This window comes from Corvus kubaryi, unplaced genomic scaffold (assembly GCF_017639235.1).
Source record: "Corvus kubaryi isolate FWS band 111438036 unplaced genomic scaffold, C.kubaryi_AGA036_p1.0 37334, whole genome shotgun sequence".
Classification (NCBI taxonomy): domain Eukaryota; kingdom Metazoa; phylum Chordata; class Aves; order Passeriformes; family Corvidae; genus Corvus; species Corvus kubaryi.
Genome location: NW_024581108.1, coordinates 8,705,854 through 8,723,517, shown reverse-complemented (window position 1 = coordinate 8,723,517; position 17,664 = coordinate 8,705,854). Strand labels below are relative to the sequence as shown.

The window sequence follows — 17,664 nt, the reverse complement described above, 5'->3', positions numbered from 1 at the left end:
AAAGAGAATACAACATCATCTTCAGGAACGTACCTCAGTAGATAGAAACGTCAGTAGAGGAGACTGTGGTAAAATGACCAGCTGCTGGAAACAGGAAAGTCTGGTCAAATGAGTGGTAGAGGAAAGTCCTTAAAACATGGCAGATCAAACACAAACAGGAAATTAAAAATCTCATAAAGAATTAGAAAAGTGCCTTACCAAGGATGCTCAAGCTGTTGACAAAATGTTCCTTAGTATATCAAACCCAGGAAATCAGTGGGGACTACTTGACAACAGCAGTGTAACTGGGGCATTCCGTGAAAAGCCTGGGGCAGAGATGGTCAGTGAATTCTTTGTGTTGGTCCCTGCTGCTGAAGGTGCTGGGAAGATCTTTCACACGAGTTTCTTATGTGTGTGATGGTGGTGGTGTGTTTTCTTTTTGTTGTGTTTTGTATTGGTGTTGTTTGTTTTTCAACAGGTGGGTCAGAGAAAATAAATCAGCCTGCAGTGACTGTTGAGAAGCTATGTTGCTGCTGTATCCCACAGGAAACTGGTGGGCTGTCAATGTAAGTCCTGTCCATAAATTTGGTTCTAAAGGGTAACCTGGGGTTTACTGACCAGCGTGTCTGATCTCCATACTTAGCGAGTTGGTAGCATCCCTCTTAAAGAATAACACTATTCAACACTTGGCTAATCATAAGTACAAGGTCCTTGCAATGTGAGCTTGCAGCCCAGATAGCCAACTGCCTCCTGGGCTGCATCATAAGTGGCCAGCAGGCTGAGGGAAGGGATTCTGCCCCTCTGCTTTAGGGAGACTCCACCTGCAGTGCTGCATCCAGTTTTGGAGTCTTCAGCACAGAGAAGACATGGACCTCTTGAAGCAGGTACAGATGAGGCCATATACTAGTTTGAAAACAAACCAGTGGGAGGCACCAAGTCAGAATAACAATTTAATAGGGACATTAAAGGAAAAGGGTTAAAAAAAAAAAACACAAACAAAAAAAAAAAAAAAAAAACAAACCCCACTGGTTCAACCTGACAGAGTCAGGATACAACCTGACACCCTGTTAGTCAGTGTGGCGGTAGCAGTCTGATAAGATGGTGGCTGCAGTCCTCCTGAAGTGGTGGATGTGGTTCTGTTGAAGCAGTGATCCTGTAGAAAGGGTCTGCTCTTCCTCAGAAGGTCCAGTGGTGGCTGTGTAGCTCCTGTCCTCTGGGAATCCAGTGGAAAGGGTGTCTGTGGTGTTCAGAATCTCAGATTATATCCACGATGGGATGCTTGGTTCCTCCTTCTGGGTGGAGCATCTCACAATGGGATGATGAGTCATGAGGCCAACTGTTGATTAGTCTCATTAACAGAAAGATAGTCCAGAGGGAGGAGGCAGGGAAACACTGCCCCACCTGGTTTCAACAGCTCATGAGGATGGTAATAGAATACACTGTGACCCAGGACAGGTCGCGAGGCTGATCAGAGAGCTGGAGTATCTCCTTTATGAACACAGGCTGGGAGAGTTGGGATTGTTCAGCCTGGAAGTGAAGGCTCTGGGGAGACCTCATAGCAACATTCTTGTACTCATTGGGGCCTTATAAGAAAGAGGGGCACAGACTTTATAGCAGGGACTGTAGCAATAGGACAAGGGGTAATGGTTTTAAATTAGCAGAGGGTTGACTGAGACTAGATATAAGAATATTTTTTTTTTTTTACCGGGATTGGTGCAACACAGGAACACGTTGTCCAGAGCAATGGTAGATCCCCCATTCCTGGTAACATTCAAATTCAGGTTGGACAGGGCTCCAAGCAACTTGATCTAGTTGAAGCTGTCCCTGCTCATTGCAAAATGGTTGAACTAGATGACCTTTTTAGATCCCTTTCAACCCAAACTAATCTCTGATTCTAAAATCTTGGGGAAAAGCCAGTGCCACTCTGGAGAAAGAAAGTCCATACACAGTGCCATGCTGTGAGGGTGTTTTGGATGTGTGAATACAGGAGATAGAGTTCACACCACTCACTGGCTTTCTGACAATACAGTGAGCTGCTTTCACTTCAAAGTTCATCAAAGAAATGAAGAGCTGTTTGGTAGAAAGGGATTTGTGGGTGCTGGTTGACAGACAACTCAATATGAGCCAGCAGTATGCCCAGGTGGCCAGGAAGGCCAATGGCATGCTGTCCTGGATCAAGAATAATGTAGCCAGCAGGACCAGGGCAGTGATCACCCCACTGTACTCTGCACTGGTGAGGCCGTGCCTCAAGTTCTGTGTCCAGTTCTGGGCCCCTCACTTTAAAGAGGATTTGGAGATACTGGAACATGTCCAGCAAAGCGCAACAAGGCTCATGAATGGTCTAGAAAACTTGTCTGATGGGAAATAGCTGAGGGAGCTGGGCTTTAGTCTTCAGGAGAAGAGGCTCGGGGGACTTCATCACTCTCTACAATGACATGAAATGAGGTTGGAGTGAGGTGGGGGCTGGTGCCCGCTGTGAAAAGACCAGAGGAAATGGCCTTAAGATGAGATGGGAGATTCAGATTAGATAAAGGAAAATTTTTTTCACTGTTGGGGTAGTCAGGCTTTGGAATAGGTTGCCCAGGGAGGTGGTGGAATCACCACTCCGGAGGTGTTTAAGGCATCTGGCACTGGGTAATACAACTCAGTTTAGTGGTTACAGTATAGAGCTGGACTGATGGTCAGACTGGATGATCTTAGAATCACAGTCCTCAAGGTTGGAAGAGACCTTTAAATTAGCACAGGTTAAGTGGATGGTAGAAAAACTGAATGTACAACTGTTCACACCAAGTCATGCAGCCCCTGAACAAGGGGACTGTTGATGAAATTAATGCCATTATTGCCATATCTTTTTGAAACTTCTAAAGTTTGGGAAGGGAAGAGAGCATAAAGTGGGAATAGGTCTTTAGTTAGTCTTTTCGTCCTCTGTGCATATGTTAATTAACTAACAAATGGAGAAAGAAAATAAAAATTTGTGCTACTGGTCCTGCAAACTTGAGAGAAGTATACATCCTACTTGTTTCTTCCTTAAATGACTTAAAAAAAAAAAAAATCCCAAATACCAGCCAACTTTATTGTAGCTAATTTTATGTTCTTTTCAGAAATCAAACTGTTGCAAATGAAATAGCTATTTGTGTTGATTCATTGGGAGCTATGATGCAGTGTGCATAAACTTAATTGCACAAATATTGCTACACAAATACTATTAAATATTGACCACAAATATATGAGTTTTTAGCTAGAAAGTGTGTTTTTCATTCACTTTTGCTGAAGTAATTTTCTGCCCTTTTCTCCCTTAGGCAGTGATGTGATTTTTTTTTTTATAACATTATGTGTGGGTCCCAAGACCACATGATTGAGCAAATAGTTAAAGCAAAATTGACATTACTAGTTATAAGTTTGATACAGAGACTGCTGTTTCTTTTATTAATGTGAGTATCTGTACAACTCCTAGGCAAATCATCAACAGTAAGTCTATGAACTTTTCTGCCTGTTAGAATATGGTTTTTCTCTGGAAAAATAAATATAAATAGATTGAATTTAGGGTTCTTTTCAGAGCCTGGGTCTGACTGACTTGCCTGATTTTGAAATGTGAGGATACCCATGAACCTGGTTTCTTTGTAACTGTGGCTGTATAATTTTGTCTCGCATGAGTCTTTCTACCATGAGGTAGAAGTCAGAATCTTGTCTCTTCTAAAGTGAAATTGAAGTTTTATTTTTAAAAACCAAACCAACCAAAAGCAAACACAACATCCTCTGGAATGTTTCAAATAACGTTAGCTTTCATTAAAAGTATGTTAATTCTATTAAGAGCTTGTGCAAAAAGATAGCTGATATGGAAAAATTAGGCTAGATAGATTCTGAATGCTTATAGGACCTTTATATTATCTCTGATATTCCAGGTAACTTATGTAAAGCCTCTAAAGTTGCGCTTTGATTATGGTCAGTAAGAGGCCAAACCCATTTGTTAGCCAGGAATAGGCAGTGCTGGGATGATGTGTATGATGACTGCATTGCTGTTAGATCTGTCTGGTACCTTCGAGGCTCTTTGAAAGATACTTTGTAAAACAGAAAGTAAATAGAAAATATTGAGCATTAGTATGGCCATTTTCCTGGGTTGCCCAATAGCCTTCAAGTAATAAAAATGAGTAATAGGGTTTGAAAGAAAATAATTAATATCTACAGGTTCAGAAATGACTCTTTTAATGGATGTTCTCATCAATTAAACTTAATGGTCTGAAAAGTGTTATTGATTGCTTTTATGTTTTATCTAAACACACACACAAAAAAAGTGATTTGTCTAATTTTATTTGGTGACTATTTTCATGCCCATCTGTGGTGTGAAGAATGCTAAGGGAAAGTTGTATCACTCTTTTTTTCCTCTGTGAATGTTTGCTCGTGTAGTATGGCATGAGTGGGCCTGGCTCTTCTGTGCAGGAGGGACTGATGAGATCATTTTAGGGAAATCTAATTATTCCTTGAACTAGAAACTTTCTTCTGCTGTACAGCTGAGGGAAGCTTGCACATATCTTATGTATCATTACAATTGGTTTATTAAATTAGAGATCCATGTGACTTGAAGATCAAGTACTATATTATATGTACTTAGTACTCATATGGGTTTCTTTGACTTCATTATTTACTTGCTAGACTTGATCTGTTTTTTAGAGATAGTGGGTAATTCCTGTTCTTTTTCCTTACTTCTGTTTCTCTTTCTTTTTTTCCGATTTTGTTAGGTGATCCAGTCACAAAGTGGATTTGGGTAGTGACAGGTAAGGGGGGGATGATGTGGTGTGGCTGCCTCCTGTGCTTGGTTTGATGTGTCACTGAGTTTGGAGGCAGGCAAAAGCCTCGGTGACTAAAGTTTCTTCAGTCCATACCTTCTGGTCCACAGACCATGCCAACACTGTTTGTCATCTTGTGCATAGGATTGTGAAGTTACTTGTAGAAAGATTGTGACTAAAGCTGTGACTAAAGGAGGTATTTGTAAGCCAGACTTAAGTGTCAAGATACTTGTGTGGAGACATGTTTGGTAAATAGTGGATCTGTTACTTCATCTGTGGTAGCTTAGTTATTCATCGTGTGCCTTTGTCTCACCTTTTACATTATCCTATGTCACCATCTCATGCTGTTGGTTTCTTCATGTGCAGGAGGAGGCTGGAGGTTGCATTCTGATGTTAAACGTTATATTTTTATGAACACTGTTATAATCTTTAATCAATTTTAGTTATCTGATTATTCAAGTTCGCATTTTTTCCTGGTTCCTACTGTTATTGCCATTTGCTTGGCAGAGACGGGAAGAAGGTGACTGTTTCATCTAATTCATTACTTAGAAACTCATTCTGAGAAATAAAAAAATTTATGCAGCTGATTCCCTGCATTAACTGTATGGCCCTGACAACTACCTATCTCTTTCAGGAAATACTTAATAGGCTGAAAATAATGTGGTTTAGACTTTTTAGGATTTTTTTTTTTTTTAGTTCTATCTGTCTTTGGGAATATAGAAGAGAAAGTAATATAGAATAATTTGGCTGCCTCTTTATTAGTGCATTTGAAAAGTACTTGACAAAGCTTTTTCTCCTGTATCTATTTAGAGATTGGGTTATTTGGGGTAGAGGCTCTGCCAAATGATGACTTGTGTTGGATATGTTACTTCATCCCTGCTAGAACTGAATTTCCTGGTGTCTCCCCGCCATCAATTTCCCTGTACTTGTCCATCTGGTATAAAAATCGCTTCCACCCCCTGTCAAGAAACCAAAGTAGAGCAACTGAAACCCCAGCTCTGCTCTGCTGTGACCACAGGGAGGCAGCTGCTGAACTAGGTCAGAGGGTGCTGAAGTTCTCGCTACCATGAGGCGCAAGAAACTCGTGAGTGACATCCACTGAGTAACTTCTGCCATTTCTCCTTCCTAAATTCAATGCTGCCTGCCCCTATCACTTCCTTTTGACCTATGATGCTGTGCCATTTTGATTGTGAATAGTGCCCAGCCCCTGCTCAGTCTTTGTAAAGAGCTGCTTTAAAAACAATATTTTGTTTGTCGTATTCATCTTTGACTACAGTGGTGACCTCTCTTATTACCTCCATCTTCTTACAGTTGATTTGCAAGAATCTTTGATCTTTGGTACATCTGTTGGAGGAATGCTAGTCTGCAGACTCATGTATAAGATGTACCAGTTGGCAGATGAAGGTATGGAGCAAGGCTAAGCTAACTTATTCTTTTAATTCAGAGTTAATTGATTATCCTGAATATTTTACAGCCTGCAGAGGCTTAGCAAAGTGGCTGCTCCGGTTTGGCCAAATCTAGAAAGATATCCTCTGAGAGAAGGCAGGCTACAACCACTCCTCCCCCATCAGGTTCGGGAAAAAACAAATTTTCCTTGAAGGAAAGTGAAAGAGATAAAAACTATTTATTTAACAAACACACAGGAAAAGGATAATGATGCTAAATAATAAAACCTCTCGCTCTGCTGAGAGAAACCTGGGAAAATTTCAGAGTTCTTCTGCAGATCTCTCTCTCTCCCCCTCCTTGGATCTGGGATGGGGTGGTGGGCCCACCTCCAGGGCCAAGGCCTCGGTGGAAAGTCCTCCCAATGTATTCTGATGTTGAAACCGTCCAGCAGAGAGAAAAGGAAAAAAACAAAGTCCCAGGAAAACAAAAGTTCAACTCTCCAGAGGAAAAGGAGCTGAGGGAAAAAAACCTGCCGAAAGCTGGTTGGAAAGAAAAGCAAGCCGGGGACTTCCCTTCCCTCTCGCTCTCCTGCCGCAGCTGAAAAAAAAAAGGGTCTATCTCTGTGTGACCTTGAAGAAGCTGCAAACTGCTTTGAAAAAGTTTTGCTCCGTTTTTCCTCCCCCCTCTCAGGCTCAGTTTAAAGGCACAGAAAGGCACAAAAATTAATTTCTGGGCATAAGGGCACCAATATGGGATACACATCGTGAAGTCACGCCAAGACAGTGGCAGTAACCATAGCCAATGCTTGTCCTTATGCCTTTTGCCCCTGCTTCCTACCCCAAAATATGCTTGATATTCACTTCTCTTTTCTAGTCTGCTGGTGTGGAGGCAGGCTGGGTTGGATTTATTCTTCTGTGATGAGATTAAAAATAATACCAATTTTTTCTGACTTAAGAGGGGAGGTGGCAGAGCTGGGGGAATGGACTGTGCCTCTTTATCCCTTCATATAAACCAACAGGGTGCTTTTTTCATAGAAAGGGACAAGCAGTCAAAACTTCAAACATTGGAAGCAACATTCAGATAAATTGTTGTTTACAAGCAGGCAATTGGGAAAAGAAATAGGGAGAAAGGTTATGAGTAAACATCTGTGTCTTTTGCACAGTCTTAATTTGGCAATGAGCTGAGCAGATAAGAGTTCATTTTGCTGTAGCTGGCAAAAGTTGGTATATCATATATACGGTGTATACACAGAAAATTAAATTATACCATGCTTCTCTGTTATACCATTTTGTGGTATGAGAAATTGTATACATTTTATGCTAATGAGATGATTAAAATCTGTGATAAAGTTGTATACTGAAGTTCAATTCAAAAATACTTGCAATTAACATAGGAAAAAGTAAAATTCACATCTGGAAAGATAATGAGATACTTTTTGCATTAAAATATGCATTGATCATTGTTAATTTCCTGTGCTTTAAGAAGTTAAATTAAAATGCTAAGATTTGGACAAACTTGCTCTTGTTATACAGGATTGAATCTTATTAAGGAGTGGAAGGGTTTGTACTACTTTGGTTATTATTGTAGGTTTTTTTTAAGCATTTTCAGTACACACCATGTGCTAGTCACAGATCTGTGAGCCCAGATCAGAAGGCAGAACGTGATCACCTCTGTTGTGGATGGTAAATGTAAATGGCTTGCAGCCACTTCCCATGCTCAGGAAGAACCAAACACAAAGTATTTAAACATTCCTAAACATTTTTTTTTAATACTCATCCAAGTTTAATGAGAAGGTACAGAACTCTATTGTCTCTACCAAATAATAATCATCTGGCCTTGGGTGAAATGAAACGGATATTAAGAAGTCATAATAAAGATGAAATAATAGGAAGAATCTTGCTAATTATAATAGGTAAAGTTTATCGATACCCATTTATTTAGTGGAATTAAGTAGTCTTTTCTTGTCTTTAGGTTATTTAATAGTCCCATGTGTATGAGACTCCAAACCTTTTTCATTGTGGTTCATTTAATTTCTTCTATTAACCTTCTGAACTTTGCTGTACAGATGAAGGGTATGGAGCTGTAGTGTCTACTGTTTTTGCTGCATGTTAAGCAGTGACACTATATTTAGATGATACACTCCTTTTTCTTCTCAGTGCTACAGGGAAAGACTTTGGCCTTCCAGGAATTGTTTTCTGTCAGTAAAGTGCCTTTTGTGTTTGGGTATTCACTTTTATTTGGGTGCATTTAGTCAGAAATAAAACCGTGAACAAATTACTGAAATTTAATCTTTGCAGATGCAGTTCCCTTTTCAGTCCTTTGAATACTGTTCTAAAACCATCTGGTACACTTAAATTCACATTTATGTGGTTGCTATAGAATGAGTATTTCCTGTTAAGGCTATCTCTGATGCAGACCGTAGTCTTCCTGAAGATAGTCTTGTTGAAACTCTTCACATTGCACCATTGACTATTTGGAACGTGGACCCTAAGGCTCACACTGATAATTTTAACTCCTATTACACTATTGATCCCAGAAATCTAATGAAACTGCATAATACAGTTTTTCCCCTAACTGTTTCTGCCTATTATAATATCGGTATTTGTAAACAAACCTTCACGATGGAGCAGCTATTTTTTTCCTAAGAGTCTCTCCCTGTTCAGAAGCCTGAATCAAAACCAGCTTGTCATATTGACTCAGAGATAGACTTGATGTTGCCTGGTCCATCTCCCTATACAGACACATTTTGACACAGTGTATTTGAGTGCTAATAATGACATTAGAAGATGTTGGAAGGAGATGTAATTTGGCATGCAGAAGTGACTTTGCTGTCATCTCCTATTTTCTGCACAATTGACAGCAGATACTTGGGGCTGAATTTTTCTTTCAGGTCAGATTTCCAAGGCATGAGACTGTCTGTTAGAAACAGATAAGACCAAAACCAATATGGAAATGGTTGTCGGAAGTGTCAGGAGTGCTGAGGATTTTAAAAGGGTGCTTCAGTTTTCTGTTTATGACATGACACAACAACGTATATTTCACTAGCAATAAAATCCAACCAACAACCCCATGCCAGTTTTTAAAATTTCTCACTGGGAAAATTTTGTAGGAGTAGTCTTATCAGGGAAGACAAAATTTTTTTTCAACTAATATATCTATTTTGTCATACTCTCTAGCTAGTACAGTTTAATTTTTTTTTAAAGAAATCAAAGTAGGTATAAATGCCCTCATGATCCAAAATGCTTTCAAGCTTTCACTGTCAGACAAGTAAAATTTATATCTGTACCTCATTTTTAGAGTTCAAGACACTCAAAAAGAGAATGAAAACGTTATCTGAGGTAAAACCAAAATAGTATGCTTTCAAGTATTTCCATAGATATTTCATACACTGCTGGTTCTCAAACAGCCCATTTCATATCCCACCTCTTCCTTTCAGCAAAAACAACTGGGCTACTTATACATTTCTTTTGGTGAATGTTAGTATCTAAACTAACCTGGCAAAACTTCCCTCAAAGAGCACCTGTAAAGAGCAACTCCTCCCCAGTCTGCTCCTCTACAGCCATGCCAAGAGCTGCAGTGAAGCACTGTGCTGTGACCATCTGAGTCCTTCTTTTTGAAGCTTGTGAGTGGTGAGGGTACCAGGGCTCTACCAGCCTGTCATATCCATTCCTGATTAGCAGTCTTTTCTTTTTGCTGATGTCCTTTGCCTTCCCTTTCCAAAGAAGGTTGAACTTCCCAAAGTCACAGCATCAGCCTGACAGCAGCAGATTTTATAATGAAAGGTTTTGTTTATTCTTGTATGCAGAGGAAGGGTGAGCTAGAGTGGACATTTTTGAAATTAGGTTTTGTAATTACTAAAAGTGTTGTATAAAAAAGCCCAGATACTGTTGTGACCAAAAAAACTGGTATGTCTGGCCTTGTCTGTTTGTCTGGGAATAGATGATACCTAAGAAATAGCAAAGAACATTTCAAGATTGTACAATTACTTCCCTGGTACGTGTTGTAAGATCCTCCCACAAAGACCTGTGGGAGGGTCTTGTAACTTGCTCAGGACTTCCTCAGCCAGAAGGACATCTTTACATGTAACAGCTTTTGATAAATTTTCTCCAGATGCTTCACCAAATTAGATAAATCTTTATCACTTAATTTCCCTAGCAGACAGTTCCCTCAGTTTAGTTATTCAGTGGATGAAGTGACATCTCTTGATATTACCAGTTACTCTTTTTGACCCTTGTTCTTATGCTGGAAGAGATGGTGAGCAGTGATTTCCCTGTCACTGTCTCTGTCACCTGCCTTTGAATACATGTCTATCATAACTTCTCTTGTCTTTGCCCTGGCTGAGGCATTGTGATCTATCTCATCATATTGCAGACAGAATTTGTCTCCTACCTTTTACCTTTCCTCTTATACCTTCTAGCTGAGGTACGTGTCAAAGTGGAAGTACACGAAAGAGTTCAAGCAGCAAATATTACATTTTTATGCAGATATGGTAAGATATTTTCTTTTCTGTTCTCTGCTCCTTTCCTAATAATTTCTAATGTGACTTTTTGACTGCTACAGAAATTTTGGAATAGTCCTGAAAATTTGACAATTCAGTTATTCAGTATAACCCCAAAGCCTCTATTCTGGTTGGTGACAATCGGCCCAAACCACATCCATATATATATATATACACACCTCTACACATATATATACACACGCATATACATATATGGAAAATCCTTTCCCTCTTTCTACGTCTCCTGCTGCGTGTGTATCACTTCATTTTTTTTTTTTTTTTTATTTAATCTGGTTTTGTATCTGGCACCCAGTTACTTAGTTTTGTAAATTTCTGTTGCAATGTTTCATTGTATCTAAGTTTTTGTGGGTTGTAAGGAAAGGAATATTTCCAGAAAGCACTTTCATATCCCTATTCATTCTATTTCTAGACTGTTTAGGACATTTTTGTTTCACGAGCTTGAGCACAGATCCCTGAAAAAGCCCATCTGAAAGCAACCTGTAAATTGTGCTTCGTCCTTGAAACCAAAGCAGCAGCACCTGTTTGTGCACCTCTCTCACATGCCTCCTAAAAAGATGGCTTATAAATCAGATTTGCAACATTAGCAGAATTTGGAGGAAGCATGTGTTTAAATTGCACTGGCATGCCAAGTGTAAACTATGCCCTGAAGTAGGAGGACAGGACCCTGCAGGAAGACACTTGGAGGGTGAGTTTCCACACTGAAAGGTGCTGTAGGCACAGAATTCATGCTCTGACCATATGACAAGAAGTCTCTCAGCTGAAGTACATGGTTTAATTTGGTGTGAGAGATTAATTTCACAACTTGGTCTTATGACTGCAATCTGAAGAGTGACCAGTTGTGCAGTGGGCCAGATGCTGTTGATATTAGTTCAGCCTCTTAGTTGGAGAATTCATTGTGTGAAAATAGATCTTTGTTCTCTGAAAAATATGCTTCTTTGAATTTCCCTATCTTTACTAATTGCTCTAATTAATTTTAATAGTTTATTATCAATTTCAATTCTTCAGTAAAATCTGTAATGAAAATACTCAGAAGGAATTCTGAAAGATTTGGAGTGGAATAGTGTTTTTACCACATGATTGCAAGCGTGTCCCCAAAAATACAAGACTATATGTATTTTTATTTTTAATTGGAGAGGGGAAGGAGTGGGAATGTACGAGTGTTATAGTTTAATCTAGTGAACAGTTTTGCTTCTCAGTTCTTTCCCTGCCAGATCAGGCTTTGAAAAATAGTGAAACTATTTTGAGATTTTAATAAACAATCCAGGAAATTGGAAGTTTTCATTTTGACAGTTTCAAGATGAAGTATTTTAACTTTAATATCAAAAATAATTTTTCATCTTTAAGTATCTTTTTAGAAGAGGCAGAAAGCAATTTCATGTGGAGATCACAGATCTTGATTATGGGTGATGTCATGTCCTGTTGGATAAACAGTGCAGGGAAAGTAGCTTAGCTGTTGCTGAAGATACACTTGCTCTGTAAAAAATAGAAATTTTCTGGTTTGGGGTTATAATGAAATATGTTTCCTAATTATCTAAGAGTAGTAAGGAAATAAAAGGAAAAATTTTATATGGAGTTTAACAGAATCTGGATTATCTGTTCTTCAGGTTGCTGACCACATAACGAGTAGAGTGTCTCTCCCAGCAGGAAGGATGAGCGTACTTGCCCCTTTGTACTGGTCAGTAGACCTCAGACCCAGATAAGACTAAATCTGACTGATGATGGTTTTTCAATATGAGACCTGAAGCTGACTTATGCATAATACTCATATTAATTTTTATCCATCTCTAGGTAACATTGTTCTGAGTTTTCTTTCCAAAAAATGCATTTCTGTAATGAATTGTGAACAAGTGACACCATGGGTAGTGGTGGATGTAGGACCAGCTACAAGAGCAATTCCCTATATAGTTAAATAGAAAATAGACAGGAAATAAATATTTACCCTTTAGTGGTAAAACTCATTATGGGAGCCCTGAAGTGTGTTTTTTACTGGGCCAGTATTTTGACTAGTAAACAATTATCATCTACTAAAGTGGCACCAATATATCAAAGATCAAAAAGCTAATGCCATGCTGGGATATCATTTTACAACCCTATATATTTCAAATATATTATTAGGCCGGAAAGCATAAGCATGTTGAATATTTTTTCATTTGATGGTAAGGAATAAAAATAGTTTAGAAATAATTTTCTCATAAACATGGAATATGTGATCAGGATACTCTCCGAATGGTTAAAATGAAGTGCATGGGTTACAGCAAAGATGAGATAACAAATTGTGTGGATTATTCTTTTAGTTTATTTTTGTTTGTAATAAAACTTAACTTCTTTTGCAAGCATATATTTACAGGCTTTTTTGCTCCTGTTACCTTGCTTGTAATAAATTTTGCACTGTGCTGTGTAAGGCAAGTAGTACGATAGCCAATGATCAGGTTTGCAGTAATAATGAACACTGTAATAATAGTAATATAAGTATTCACAGGACTGTGGTGAGCTGAGGCTACCCCTCTCTGTGTTCAGGCTGGTCTCAGTCAAGTCCCCAGAGTCTCCAGGAAGAACAGCCAGTTTCAAAGCCTGGTTATTCAGCATGCTGAACAACAATTTCTAAATTGTTGGTTGGTTTAAAGTGGCTTGTGCTGTGCTGGGGGACCTGCCTTGTCTTCAGCTTGAGTATCCCACCTGGCCTGCCCTGTCCCTCACCTGTGCCTGTGAATTGGCATCACTGTTCCACTGCTGCTGCTCAGGAAGTGACGTGTGGCCTCTTTCCTCCTTCCTGGATTGCCTCTTACCAACTAAATAGCTGAGCTTAACAGCAGGGGCTGGTGCCAGTGCTCTGTGGCAAAGTCTCATCTGCCATGGGACTTGTTCAAGGTTAGTCTTCTGCCTGTCACTGGGGCAGTTGCCTTGTTAAGTGGAGGGAACATATTGTCCCAGTTCTTTGCTTTTAGCTGTGGTTCCCTTTGCCCCTTTTTCCCCATTTCCTCTTTCCTTTAGTTTTCCCTTTCCCTCCATTTCTGTGAGCAGTCAAAACCAATATAACATCCTATGTTCAACTAGCTATGTGGAAATGTATTTTACAGCTGAGTATATCTGCTTGAAAAGGGTTCTTCTCTCCTTTCTTTGCAGTTAAACTAGAAACATTTCTTAATGTATGTGAAGCATGAGTCCAGATGAGTTAAACAGACTTGACTTTATTTCTGATCACTGTGTGATCACTCCTGTGTTTAAGGTGCTTGTGCAATATCTTAGTTTTCCTCAAGGAATGTGTAATATTCATCTCTTGCCAAGCAAGGTGTTGGAGGACATGCTCTTTCTAATAAAACGTGTTTGGTTCAATCCCAGTGGTCCTTAAAGCCCCTTAGGTTGCTGCTAGGTTGCAGCACCCGGGAAAGAGAAGGCTGCAACAAGAAAAAGATGAGTCAAAGTATTTTTTGTGGGATAGTTATCCTCATCCTGAGGGTCATGTGAGCTTCCTGACAAGTCCTGGGATATAATATATGTGTTTCAGCATCAAGCTAGCTGGGGAAAACTTGTTCATGCATGGTCCCACTTGAGGCCTTGCCTCTCTCCACTGCCCTAGAACGGGACCTGCCCAAGTGCTGCACATCCAGTGCCTCCAGCACCTGACACAGGTGGGAGCCATGTGGGTTCAGTGCTGCCCTACCCCTGAGGAACCGAAGTCACTGCTCGTGTTGTGCAGGAGTGGAAGGCACTGGATGCTTCCCCAGTTCTCTCTCTTCCCTCTCTTTCCTTTCAGCACATTACATGCTCCCATGTGGGAAATGCTGCAGAGGTTTGAAGGGTCTAGGTACTGCTTTTGTGGAGATATGTTGAAAAGTTTTGGCAGAGCTATATTGCTTGGATATTTTGTAAACTTTGAAAGTTTTGACAGGAACTTAATGCTGGCCTTTGTATTTTGATGCCTAGATGCTTATTGTGTGGATGCCCTAAACTTTCTGTCTATAATAAGACAATTAATTCTTTTGATATTTTATTTTTTACAAGACTGTTATGACTTGAACTGCTTTTCTCATGACTCATGAGAATGGCAATTGGTAACCCACTAATATTTCTGCCCACAAGGGTTTGTAATTTTAGAAGTAATCACTTCCTGGCTGATGTAGATTTTGTAATGAGAAATACTAGATTTATGACTGCAGGATTTCTCACAGACTGTTTTATTGCTTAGAGGAATTGCTTTCTCTGTTGGGAAAATCCATCATTAGATGTCTGCCTCAAATGTTTTGTGGGCGGTTTATGCTTTGAGAATGCTAATGCAATCATTGAAACAATAATGATGATTTGAGATAGTATAATTGTTCCCCTTTGCTTCACTCCAGACACAGAATGAGCTGCAAGTAAAGCTAGGTGTGGGTTTGTAAGGGGACTTCACAGCCAGAAGGGAGTAATTGCAGTGTCTGGTTGTTGGGTTCTTGCCCCATCTTTTAGGATTATTCCACTTTCCTGGAATAGGTAACTGATTTCTGTACATACTAGCTGAGAAGGGTTGTTTGGAAGAGTGCAGGATTTGTCACAGTGATGATGACAACTGATTTTGAGGAAAGTCTCTACTGATGCATTTTTGCATGGAACCTCTTTGGGTGAAAACACTGCCTGCCTGTAGGACTGACGTCCTTGGGAAAGATGTTAGAGGGATTAACTCTTTGCAATTCCTAGTGAAGCTTGGGCCTCAAAGATGTGAATTTCACAGACCTGATGGAATTGAGATGTTTCTGGGCATGCCTGCTGGATGTGGAAATTTTGGAACCTCTTAAGCTTTTGTGATGGAAACTTTAGCGTTCCCAGGGTTAGTTGATGTAGGTTGTGAGGATTAAAGTTCTGTTTTGAAATAGAAAATATGGGTACCTAAGACTGAAATGTATCATGGATCTGTGGCCAAGGTTTGCTGTAGGCACATGCTCTCCAGGGATGTGTTGAAGCAGCTCTGGACAGCGTGGCTCAGCTGTGTGGTGCCGGGCAGTGGGCACTGCCTGGGGGCTCTGCAGCTCCTCAGGCTCTTCGGAGCACTGCTGGGGGAGCCTGGCAGGGGGGTACTTGGCTTATCAGCTCTTTCTGTTCCTCCCATGTGATGATGAACTAGTCCAGCCTGGGAGCACTAGGCAATAACTGCATGAACATGACTCTTATTGCAGCTAAGGAAGAAGTTGCTCTTATGTACAGTTTTATTTTCTGTTTATTTGCTCTTCCACTGTGAGTGGAGTATGTGTCTGCTTTTGTATTTAAGTGAAGATAACTTCTAAGCTTTCTATTCTAATTTAGTATCGTTTTGCCAGCTCTATGCTAATAGCATATCTCAGCAGAGAAACTGCTTCAGTCAGCAAGGACTTTCCTTCATGAATCTGTGTCTATAAAAAGAAATAGAAAAGAGAATGAGAGAGTGATCTTAGAAACATCATGCTTTGAAGCGCCACCATGTAACCTCCAGGGCCTTAATTTCTCAAATATATTTTCCTACACGTACTCTAGTGATGCTAAAGGCATCTGTTTCCTGGAGCATGGAAAGCAGGGTACAGAAGAAGGTGGGAAACTATCTTTAAGTCACTTATCTATTCCCTTTGCATCCTGCTCTATCTGCTGTTGCCCCCATGCCCACTTTTAAGGACCCAGCTGAAGCCCTTGTGTCACTTCACTGCTTCTGTGAAGCCGCACTGTTGCATGGATTAGCATTTCTTTTCATCTTCTTCTTTCTGTGTGCAATAGCTGTGTTCTGGGTGGAAACATGCTACCAGAGAATCACCTGTGATGTATTGAAGTTTCAAATCTTTGTCTGATTTAGCATATTTTTGCTTTTTAATGTGATTCATTTCTGCACTGCTGATCTTATTCTGTATTGAAACAGCACATTTGTGAATGATTCAAGTTAGTTTCTGGAAAACAGTTTCAATAACTTTCATTTATTTAAACTATTAAAATAGTTTAAAATACAGAGAACAGTACCACTCCCGCTTTCTATTTAAATTGCTCCTCTAACCATTGAAATAGCCTTGAAATAAAGTATCTTGGGTTCTGCTTGACCTGATTCAATGTAACACTTAAGAAGCAGAATTACTGAAAAGATAGTCAGATGCATTCCCTATTTGGCTCAGGCTATTGAAATGGGACGGGTATGAGTTTGTCACAGCTATTAATATGATATTAATCCAGGGTATATTATATATTGCTTTAAAGTCTTATCAGGAGGACTGGATATCCTTTTGTAATGTGTTCTTTTGCTTTTTCTATACACTGGTATTTTGTAGATGAGCCGTTGCTCAATATGTAAAGTCTAAATGGCTCTTCTTATACGATCGAGTATGATGTTATTGAATGCCTTACAAAGAGGCTGTATCCTCTGCACATTAAGATTGAGTCTGGTGCTTATTACAAAATCCAGACTTTTCAGATGCTAAATATGTGTTCTATCTTACAAGCTAAAAATGGTAGACTCCTGACAGTTTTGGGCTGTTGAGGCTAAATGACTCTCTTATGTCCATCCTTCTCTTTTTTGTCCTTATGGTTTCTGTATTAGGCCCTAGTTCTTAGCAGTATTAAATATCTCTGTGGATCCAGATGGCTAGAAAGTAGTAATGCCGTTACAGTCTCTATTTTCTGAATCAGGGCTCTTGTTATTCTGACTTTTCCTATAGAATATCACTGTAAAAATGTTAGATATTAACATGGTGATAGCTTATTTTGTGTCTTTGATTGGCTGTAGAAGCTTTCATTGGTTATTTTCAGGTTGTTAAGATGTGTACTATAGCTTCATGCTGCTTAAGTTTGCTTCTACTATTCTTATTTTAGGTGGGTGTTCAGATGCACAAAGGAAAGTTTTTAAATCATCTGTGTGTACAGTTGCTCCCATGATATCTCCTTGCTTCCATGTAAGTAAATAGTTCAAGAATTTCTTGGTTCATTTCTCCTCTTCTGATGAGAATCTCGTAAGAAAATTGCATGAAAACCAAGGAATTAAACTCTCTTGTCTGCTTTTATGAATAGTCT

At 39.5% G+C, this 17,664-nt stretch overlaps 1 long non-coding RNA gene across 1 annotated transcript in view; it reads left to right on the top strand.

Annotated features, from left to right (window-relative positions):
• Positions 1-458: 458 nt before the first annotated feature.
• LOC121665631 overlaps positions 459-17,664 on the top strand; it is a 56,792-nt gene continuing 39,586 nt past the window's right edge. The window contains exons 1-3 of the long non-coding RNA XR_006016439.1: positions 459-545; positions 4,716-4,751; positions 17,467-17,546. This is a non-coding gene — a long non-coding RNA (uncharacterized LOC121665631). The remainder of the gene's footprint in view (positions 546-4,715; positions 4,752-17,466; positions 17,547-17,664) is intronic.